General features: G+C 36.4%; 1 long non-coding RNA gene across 1 annotated transcript in view; it reads right to left on the bottom strand.

Moving 5' to 3' along the window:
* Positions 1-2,252: 2,252 nt before the first annotated feature.
* LOC130602190 (uncharacterized) overlaps positions 2,253-11,246 on the bottom strand; it is a 63,707-nt gene continuing 54,713 nt past the window's right edge. Inside the window, exon 3 of the long non-coding RNA XR_008972843.1 lies at positions 2,253-2,667. This is a non-coding gene — a long non-coding RNA (uncharacterized LOC130602190). The remainder of the gene's footprint in view (positions 2,668-11,246) is intronic.

The following is an 11,246-nucleotide window of genomic DNA, read 5'->3' as shown; positions in this document are numbered from 1 at the left end:
AGCCTTGGGGGGGGGGGGGGGACGAACACGGACCTCGATTGTTGTCAGCTCGACACCACTCACTGGGAGTGAGTGAACAAGTTACCTGACTGGGTTTAAACCAGGACACATTCTAAGGAAAAAAATTGTAAACCTCATTCTGATAAGAAGTTGGAAGCCAAAGAGCATGAGAAATTACAGTTACTGTCAAAGACAAATGCTTGCACTGAAAATCTAGCATGTCCCTCTGCCAAGTTTTGTGCTACCACAGTGATGCCTATGCCAAAAAGAACCTGTCCATAATGTTGCTTTTAGCTTACATGTGCCAAAGAAGCAAGCTGTAGCTCAACCTAGTTTCATAAGTTTGTTTGTTCTATATTTTGTATTTTAATATGACCATAGTTGGCATTGCAGATTGTTCTTTTTCTGTAGATTGCTTAAATTATTGTTTTAATGGAACATTTTTCGACTGTACCGGTATGTCTTTGAAACTGAGGTAGACTTCAAACTGTAACAAAATGGCATGTATGGAGAGGTAGAGAATAAGCAAGAGAAGAAAAAGGAAAAATTTAGTGCACAATTATGCAGGATGTGACAGAGATTTTGTATTTTCTTTACTTACCACAAGATGGCACCAATTAGTTTTTACTGGCTAGAGACGAAGAATTACTTCTGTAGTCCACGGATTTGGGGAATGTGTTAAAAATGGAAGTTACGTGTATTTTCCTAATAAAATACAAAAGCTCTCAAAATAAATTCTATATTTAACAATGTAATATGAATAAAATTATTAGTTAAACAAACTGTTTGGAGAGATCTGCATGTAAACTTTTTCTGAAAACATGAAAGCAAGAACCTGGATGTTAAAAGTTATCAGATTAATATTACTTCAGTTATCGCTACTGCCCTAAGGGATATTTTACTGGATACAGCTAAAAATTCAAGTGAAACTCAGGAGCAAAAAGTATTGTTATATCATGCTGCTTCACAGTTCACCAAAATTTTCATAAAGTGGCTTCAACTGAAGAGTGAATTCAGCTCCAAATTTCCTGAAGCTGCACAGATACTTGGACTCTGAATTTTATATTTAAGCCAGATTTTTTCTCTGTCTATCTTCATTGTAGCTCTCCTTTAAAAGTGTAGATTTCTTTCAATGGGCCTTTCTTGGTCTAGAGGCACACATCTGTAACCTACTGCACTCCTACAGACCAGGAGCAATAGACATAGAGGAAGGCTTTCGAGAGTAACATCTGTCACAAAGGTCATTTCTTTGAGTGGTGTGTTAGGAAAGCAGAAATCTTGATGTAAGCTTGAAAGGAAGAAATAGCAAAGAAGCTGTTAGAAGTCAAGGAGAAGGAAGGAAATGAAAACAAAGAAAGGAGAAGTAAGAAGAGTCTCCGAGCAACAGAAACTTTCAGTTGGTTTCAATAACTATTGATTTTTCACAACATAACCAAACCTCAAGACTTGGGATTGCCCCATATAACATTCAAGTTGTGTTGTCCAAACTGTTGCAAAATGTTAGCGGGAACTGACCATACATGATAGGATTGGTTTTTACTCAGCTCACAAAGATATAGCAGAGATTGAGAAACTCTAACCTGTGACACAGAAGTAGTATTTTGGATCACTATTGCTGTTAGAGAATAGTAAGGGAACTCCTCTAGGAATATCTTTACAAACTTAATGTTTTTTTTTTTTTTTTGAAGGGGAAGAGTTGTTGCTGTTAATAAACTAGGCATCTGAAAGCAGATGTCTGGACATTATACCCTGTGTTAGCTGGTTTTGGAATAGATTACGTCATATAATTAATGTCCTTTGCAAATGCTAGTGCTATTACAATTATACAATATTGGGAACCTGTGATTCTGGGTTCTTTGTCCAGTCAGCTGCATTAATGAAAAATTCTAATGTCTCACTTGAAGTTAATATTGTTGTAGTGATATGGAAGTGAAAGGAGACTTGGACTGTTACAGCCATTATCTTAGAGCTTCTCAGGGACTTTCATCTTCTTAGACAAAACCACAGATTACAAAGAATTGCCCACAGTCCTTTTAGATGCTTTCACTGTTTACAGCTATTGTTGTTGTTGGTATTATTATTGAAATAAGAGAGCTTTGTTTAATCTCAGGTTAAACCTTTGGACAGTACTAGTTGCTGCAAGCTAGCGCCAGTTTGAGAAACCTGCAGTTCTGAAATCCAGCACCACACCTTATATTAAATATTATTGATACAGCACAGGAGAGGCTTCAAATAATCTGCTGCCCGGATTCTCAAATCAAGCCCTCAAACCTAGTGTCCTGAATAAGAGGATGAAATGTCACATGCTGCAAAAAGAGAGTATTTGTTACTGATTCTTCAGGAATCTTCTGAGGAACAAAAGGTTCAGCATGAGAAGTAGGAGAAAAGAATAAAAGCCAGGAGATCGACAGAAGATTCAGGTGTCTGATGCCTGTGACTAACAAAACTGTGTTGTTTTCAGTTGAACTAATGCACTTATCTTCTATATTTAGCCTTATACACTAAATGACAACACAGAATTACACTTTTTTACTGACTTAGTGCACTTATAAGTATCTTGTCATGAGTAAGCAAATTTATTTCTCAAAATTGCTTGTTTCTTTGGAGAGATGTAACTACAGCATTTCACCACTGAAGTTTACATTTCTTTCAGGAAGGAACAGGATTCTGAGTGGGAAACAGAGACAGAAGAGAGAGAAATTAATGTCTGACATTTATACCTAATGTTTAACTGGAAAAACACTTCTGCAGCTGTGGGTCTATTCTGAAGTTAAACAGTCTTAAATATTCTGTAAATGTTTTTTCTGTTTGAAGCTATTTTCCCTGATTTTGGATGGTAACACCTTATATAACATTTGATTTTTGAATTGGTAGGAAAATCTGTATTACAAATAAAGACCATTTTTAACTAATGGGTCAAAGCCAATGATGCAGTTACTCAGATGATGCGATCTCCCACATTGCTGAATCTGTAATAAATACTGTGTTATCTGGTTTAAGATGACAAGAACATGTCAGTTGAAGTCCCAGTGGAAACAGAAAAGCTAATTATAATCCTTTTAATCAAATAGTTGGCAGAAGGCAATGCTTTTGTTCTGTCTAGATGAGTGAGATCAACAGATGGATATTCTGGCAAAATAGTCTAGTATAAAAAGCAATATAAAAAAAAAGATGCAAAACATAATCACTCTAATTGAGCACAGTATTCAGTTCCTGTATGTTGGATTTGGCACTTTTTTCTTGTAAAGTTGGTAGAAGTATTTCCATTGCTGTGGTAGTAAATGACAACATGTCAAGAGAGGAGCAGATAGCAGTTTTGACATGCAGAGGTTACTGCTTTGAATTACAGGGTCATTCATGCAGTTCAGCTTGAAAATAAACCAGACACAATATTTACCATTACAGTCCATGCAGTTTTTTCAATTAAGGGATAATGTAATTTGCATACAATTCTGTCTCCTGTTGCTGGTTGGAAGCCAGGAAACCAAGACAGTTCCTGAACATAAACACTAAGATGCAAATGCTTCTGAAGGGTAGACGTTTATCTGTGGGATGTTATTTCATTTCAACTGTTTCTGTTGGAGCAGGTGGTTAAAAGATTACATACATCAGTGAACATGCACACATCATAGCGACAATTGTTTACTGCTAACCAGACTATACCCACAGGAAAGAAATTCCACCGTATTATTTGTTGCAGAGAGAGGCTTTTATTCTCCAAAAAAGAAGTAATAGTTCTGACCCTGATGTCCTGAAGGCTCCCTTACTTTGAAAGCTTTTGCCATTTTTCCTAGGGTTATCTGCAGCTCTGATCTACAGCCTCACAAAATAGCTGCACACAGCGTCTCCCCATCTGCTTTAACTATTTAAAATGACACCACATGGGTCTGCTTTTATTATTTATATAAGTCTGATGCTTAAGAGGATCTACAGTAAACAAGGACTCAGTTGTGTTACAAATACATCATGTCAGTTTCCAGAGTTTGTTCTCTGTGTAATTTGTTTGCTATATTTAACTGTCATTGAACTGTTTGCTAGATGTCTGTATGTTTCCATGACTCACGACTGATTGTATGGCTATGTCTCTACTGAAACAAAGATCTCAATTTTACCCATAGATAAGCCTGCTGTTCAAGAATCTGGGCATTAGTTATGAATTATATTACTAAATCTTCTTGCTTAAATAATAGATTTTGACAAGTGCCATGAAAGCAAACAATAGAACAGAAGACAAATACCTCTTCATAGGCATAAACAGAACTGGAACAAGAAGCCTGAAGTAGTTTGGCCCACTGATCGATCCCTACCACTAAAATATTTGTTTCAAGGCATATTAATAACAAGTGGTTGTCTAGCTCTTTTAGGCTTTCTTCAAAAAATTCTGAGGCTTCATATTTTCTGTAAATGCCAGTGACAATAGCCTGGCATTAAACAATCCCTTAAAAGGACTGAAAGTTAAATATTTTAGTGTAACTGTAAGGAAAACGTAGGCTATCTCACTGGGAAAAGTTTCCTGGCCTGAAGATTTGCAAGACTGCGGAACAGTCTGCATATGAAAGTGATGTAGCATTATTTTTACCTTAGATGTTTCCAGTTAAACTGAACAAATCTCTGATAAATGTAAGTGTGAGAAACAAGCTCTGTCTGGGAGAAATGCTTGTAATCTGATTGTAAATTCAGTGGGAGTTTGCAGAGTCTTCAGTGGGCCTAAGATCGCATCTTTAAAGTAGTAGATTTACCAATCACAGTTGTAAGGATAACAGGCTATTTTTATGAACTAAAAGCAGGGCTTCTCTTTTTCTACCCATTTTCAAAGCATAAACTGTTCCTGAAGCTAGAAAATCATGTGTAACATGTAAAGTGCTCCATTTTGAAATTTTTACTTCAAATAAACTCAGATTCTTTTTAAAGGAATCCAGTTTGAAAACATTGAAAGTGTTTTTAATATCTTTTAATATTTAAACTTCTAGAAGTCTTACAAGAAAGATTCAATATTTGGAAAGAAAAAAACAAATTACTGGTGAAAGCATTTTTCCCTTCTTATTTATGATTGCATCGAAAGACACAAACAAGATATCTGGAAACCCCACTGGCCCTGATTTTTCGCTTGCAATATGACCTTTTCCATCATACTGACAGCACACAAGCCCTTTAAAATGGAAATAAGTTAACAGAGTGGCTCAGAAGGTTCTTGATGTAAATGAAAATCGGGTTCACTGAGTTCAAAGAAAGCTGAGGAAAATTAACCCCTAGCATCAAAAGAAGTTAAATGCATTCTCCTGAAATAAATGCTAATTACAGAGGGGAGAAAAAGTTCAAGTGAAACCCTGAATCTCAATGCACAGTAAGCCAAACATGAGCACAGGCAGGTATTACTGCAACACACAGGTTACTGTAAAAGAGACAAGCAGTCCCCAGTCCCCTTACATGTATCTATTAATTTTACTGCTACAGGTTTCTTTTGCTGCTGTTGTTCTATATTTCATACGGTGCTGCTTTTTTTTTTTTTTTTTTTTTAATTTTCATGGAAATTACCAAAATCTGAACCACATCTGAGAGAACTTGCGCTACTATCCAAGAAATATTCTACTCATTGAGGCAGTAAGTGCATTCCTGACTGCACTGTTCACAAAATTGCAACCATACCAGGCAACCTAGCAGGGGAAACTCATACTAAATTCAAGATGACACTTCCTTTTTCTTTCCATGAAAAGTCAAAATGCAGAGTAAGTGTCAAGTATTACTAGTTCTCTGGCTGTTCACCTGACCTTAGGAAAAAATTCAGGATTAAGGAGATTTCATTATGAACTTTTCCAACAGCCCAAATAATGATCAGCAAGTGTCCAAGAAAGATCAGTGCAAAACCAGACTCAGTACTCAAGAATTTTTTTAGGAAATATTACAGAGGCTGACAGGCAAACTACCTCATTTTTTGCATATAAATTGGCTGTGTTACCCCTGAATTTGGTCTGCCCTTTTCACTCTAGTTAATATGCTTCAATATCAGAAGGAAGCAATATTAGATATTAATTAAAACTAAAACATTAGCAGTGACTGTGAGAGAAATTACAAATATTTAAAAACTCAGTAATCTTGACCTAAATAAACCCATCAAGATTTCTTAGCATGCTTTTTTTTTTTTTTTTTTTCTTTTTAAGAGCATAAAGACATAAACTACAAAGCCCTTGGAAACAGACAAAAACCCCTCACTGAACACCTCACCCTCACTTTGTCAAACATCAGCTTTCCAAATAAGTGAAAATTAGAGTATTATCATTGAAAGTTTGATTTCTGCTACATGATTTAGCTGCATACATTCATATATATGTGTGGTTGGGGAAAGGTTTACCCAAAGTGATAGCAAAGACATTCAGAATGTTTTATTTAAGATAATTTTGCTAACCATTTCAAAAATAAACTTACTATATATTCCAAGCCACAACATGTTATATTTCTGGAAAAGTCTTGTTCTCTGCTCCCCACTTATGAAAAGAAATCATAGCAAGAGTCCTTTTGGAGGCATATGTTATGCATTCCCAAACAAGCGACAGATTTTATTACTAATTTGTTTTTACCATCTCCTTGGTGAAGCTAAGCTATGTAATAAGTTACTGACTATTTACCAGGAGTTAGATAAATTATTCATGTTCTTACAAATGATCTTTGGTGGTATGAAAATAATAATTTTGGAAAATCAGAGCTGAAATGAAAGGCATGTTTCAGTATTACAATCTGCCTATCTTAAAGAAACACCAGCTATTTATTTACTTCTAGCAGGGGAATAGAATTTAAGATTAGTAAACAGTTTAAAGGGAAATCTCAGCATAATCAGCTGAAAGATATCTGATCAGAGAGATGTTTTAAAAAGTAATACTGTTCAAGTAAAAGATACCAGTTTATTTGGCATTTTGAAGGAGCCTGTCAATGCCTACTGCAAGACCTGGCTAATATTAAAGAACTGATCTCTCATCAAGGAAAAGAAGGATCCAACAAACTGAGTTCATCAAGTGAGCAATCAGCTGTCTGCAGACAACTTGAAAATAAACTTCTGTGTTATGGAAGGCATTTATTGATGTGATACTTAAATCCATATTTGTGTAAGAAAGCACCCTTATGACTCTACATCTTCACTGTGATCTCTGTGATACTTACTGCTCACTGAACTGAGAAGAAAAACCCTCCCAGTAATTCAGGAGTGAGAGGATTCTATTCCACTTCTGGTTTGAATCAAGCAGTCTACAAAATTAAGTAATTTATAAGACTGTAATTGTTCCATCAGTGACAGATAAGAATAGCTATCTGAGCTTTTCTCCTTTGAAGCTTGTTACAGAAGATTTAACATAATGAGTGACAGCACACTCATTAAGAAAAAGAGGTGTTTGGAAGATACAATCCAAATGAGGAAATTTGCAGCCATTAACATTTTTGTAGAAAACATTGCAACACAAATCCCCACAGGAAACTTAGATTCAGATTTGTTGTCTCTGCTGGGTTATTAATGAAAGTGTGCTGCTGGTGCAAATGAGTCATGCAGAGCTGCAGCAGATTTCTGTTTTCTTAAATGTCTCATTATAGTATGTGTCAATATGGCAAGGTTACAACTGCTAGGCTCATAGAGACACCAACAGACATTCACATCTGAATTTCAGCAGTAATTTTTAAAGCCTTGAATATTAATCAGTGTTTTCCACACAGAAATGAAATAAAATATGAACAACATGAGTTATTGCAGTGGAGAGTGTTTCATTGCATAAGACCCAGTATCTAGAAGATGATTGTTCAAACTGCACCAGGGTTTTATTTTTTTTTAAGATTTCCGTAATAAATAATAAAAAATCAGGCTGTTATTGCCTAGAAAAACACTCATTTCTAAATGTGTAAATATTTTTTTTAGATGCTTGCATTTTCAGAAAGGATCACATTTTGTTCACATGCTTTATAAAATAAACAATCTTTTCAACATAAAACTGAAACCTAGTTCTTTCAAAGAACTATTTCAGCATTAGTCCTTTGAGAAGAGCACTGTACTGTAGAAACCATGGGGAATGAAATGTGTGAGACCTACCTGTCTCAGGAAGGTTAAACCACAAAATCTTTTTTAAATGTCAGCAATGTTATGCAAAACAGAGTCATTGACGATCTCCTGCATTGAGGAACCCTACATGATGCTGTACATCATAAGCTGTTATTTTTAGTTAGACATGTAAGAGGATAGATTAGGCTGTGAGTGACTGACTTTACAAATATCAAGAGAAAAACAATTGTTATGCCTGCTGGAGCAATCTCTCTCTTCAGCATGTGCATATCATCTCTCTTCTTAATCCTCTTTGGAACTGTGAGAATCTTAAGCGATCTCACACGTGACACACTCTTTCCTTTAAATATATACATAGTTGTGTTTTATAGGTTCTTTTCATAAAGGATAATAGGATAAAATTAGACATAAGACATAAGTTAGAAGTTTTAACAGAAGCATAATGAAACTGCAAAAGAACTAGGAAATTTAAGGAAATCATGAATCCTGTAATTTCACTTGGTCAGTCTAACATGCAGATTTGAAATCAGTGAAACTGTAAATTCAAAGCGCAAGAATTCAAAATAAAGACTGGCTAAAATGTATCAGTTATATTGTTTGAAAAGTGCAGTTCCGCAAGAAATGGAGGAACAATTTTCTATACATACATTATTTATTACGTTCAATTTACAGAATTCCACAAGTAAAACTAATAATTAGCTGAGAATTTATGTATTTTAAATGCTATTTCAAGTATAGCTATTTTTTACTTCAATAAATTTAAGGAAAAGCAAGATTTTTTAAGAGAATAAAGCATTTCAAGATGCTATGGCTTTAAATTAATTTATGTTTAACACAGTGGGTACCAGAGTCAATTTCAGTTGCCATGACAACAGACACTGAAAATTTAAACATCCAGTGACGGGCTGAATTCCCGGCAAAGAACCTATTCTGCATTAAAATGATATACAAGTGAAACATTATATAGATCTACATGCGAACTACTTAAGCTGACAATCTGATTACAGCTTATAAAGAATATAACTTTAAATAAGTTTATTTTTTCAGTTTACATTTCTCTAAGATTTAAATACTGACCTGAAGATTAATAAGTAAAAAGATAAAGTAGCTAATTAAAAAAGATTCTTGAAGGAAAATATACTTTTTTAAGAGTGCAATTGCTTTATCTGTCTCGTATACATTTGATTAAATCGTCTCTGCAATATGTATCATTCTATACACAAAATGAAGCTATATATACAGCAGGCTGTGCTTTGCATATTCATTATATGCAAAGCATTTGGAAGCCTGATAATGCATAACTATTTCTCAGAAGGTTCTTTAACAAGTAATAAAATTACTTGAGAATGAATATGCTCTGCTTGCACCCAGTAGAGTATTTATATTAACCAGGGTTGTGTATTCTAAATGCAAAACAAAATTTTTGTACCTGAGCAGAAAGTTTCAAGCCATAGGTATAGATTAAATGGAGGGGAAAGCATTTTAGCATCTACCAGTCAAACTTTCCAATACAGGGTACAGGAAAGGTAGGCAGAAAATAAAACCACTACCAAAATTTGTATTCTGAAAATCACCAATTGACAGTATAGAATCAAAATCATAGAATGGTTTAGATTGGAAGAGATCTTAAAGATCACCTAATTCCAAACCCCACTTCCATGGATAGGGAGCAGAAGAGAAGTTTTTAAATAGCATCAGAAGAGGCTGCTTTTGAACTGATGGACAGAACCCCTCCCACAATATGACACCTTTTTTAAGAGGCTGTTGTTTAAAAGAATATTAGTGCAGGTCACTCTGACAAAGCTGCACCTGTTTTTTTGTAAAAGAACAAACTGGAGATAGCTCAAACCTAAGAGGATTTAATTAACTGTTCCCGCTTCATGGTGTATTTAGTTCATACATAATGCTATGAAAATGTTGCCATGGTGTATGTCTCACTTTTAATTTCCTTCTTAGTGTTCCTCAAATAATCCTTTTCAGTTCCTGACACTGCCACTCTTCTGTCACCACTGGGCAGGATGTTCAGACCTTTGTTAAAGCCATCGTGGAGAATTCCAAACATTTGTGATAGTAATAACTTAATTCTCCTCAATATCAGCTTGTTAATATATTCCTAAATGAACTCCTTGCATACTACCTTAGTCATTGTTGAAGCACCATGTTTGGAGAAATACTAGCACTCACTGTTGGCCTCCAGTGCACCAACAGTCTCTGCAGCCTCCTTCTATCCATCTATCTCCTCCCCCCTGAATTTGCCACCTCTGCTTATGCAAGCTCTGACATGGTGAGGAGTTCCCTGGATCAGTCCTCTGGGAGCAGAGCTGCACGAGCAACAGCTGGGAGAAGCCTTGTGGGGACTGCCCCTGCTTCCCCTGGGAACTGTACCAAGCTCTGGCTCAAGCTCATACCCCTCTCCTGACCCCTGCTGCAGATATCCTGTGCTCCTGTGCCCAGCCATGCACGTCCCTGTATCCATTCCTGACCTAACAACTTGACTTCCTGGCTTTGCCCAGACCTGCCTCATCACCAGAAAGTGCCTGCCTGGTGATATCAGTCCTACTGGCTGTCCTCAGCTAATGTCACTGGTCCCTGCTCTCTCTCTCCCTGAGCACTGTGGGCTGCATTCTGTCCCCCTGCTCCACTGCTATCTTCAGTGCCTGGATCCCCAGCCCTTGCACAGCAGCCCCTTCCTGCTCCCTCAGGACCTCAGGAAGAAGGAGGATGCTCCCTCAGACCCTCCTTACTCCACTGCTGATCTGAGCTTTTCCTGTGTAAGTTTCTTAATTGGAAAAAACTATTATTTATTTACATGGATTCTGTAGCAGCACAAGGAAGAAATGAAGCATGAACTAAAACATTGCACAGTTACTAGATTCAGTTACCCAGCTGAATCATGCACATGCCAGCACGTGCTTAGCCCGGGTGTCTTCCTAATGCCCATGAAGGACTTCAAGTGCTGTGCCTAGTAACAGCACAGTAACAATACATCACTGAAATGAATAATGTGCCTTTCCAACTGTGACAGAGATGTGGGGTTCACAGCTTCTTCCATGAGTCAGGCAAAATTCTATTTGACTTGTGAACTTCTTCCACAAGACAAACACCTTGCAGTGCAAGCAAGGTGTTTGAGGAAAGATCTTTGTTATCTTGTCATACTACAGTATGGTGGGGCTGGGTTTTTTTCAATAACTCATCCCTAGTTACACCTCAA

This window comes from Pezoporus wallicus, unplaced genomic scaffold (assembly GCF_028554395.1).
Source record: "Pezoporus wallicus isolate ANWC-B61680 ecotype Strahan unplaced genomic scaffold, APGP_CSIRO_Pwel_v1 contig_7673, whole genome shotgun sequence".
In the NCBI taxonomy this organism is placed as follows: Eukaryota; Metazoa; Chordata; class Aves; order Psittaciformes; family Psittacidae; genus Pezoporus; species Pezoporus wallicus.
Note: the sequence above shows the minus strand (reverse complement) of the source record. Positions and strands in the feature narration are given on the sequence as shown.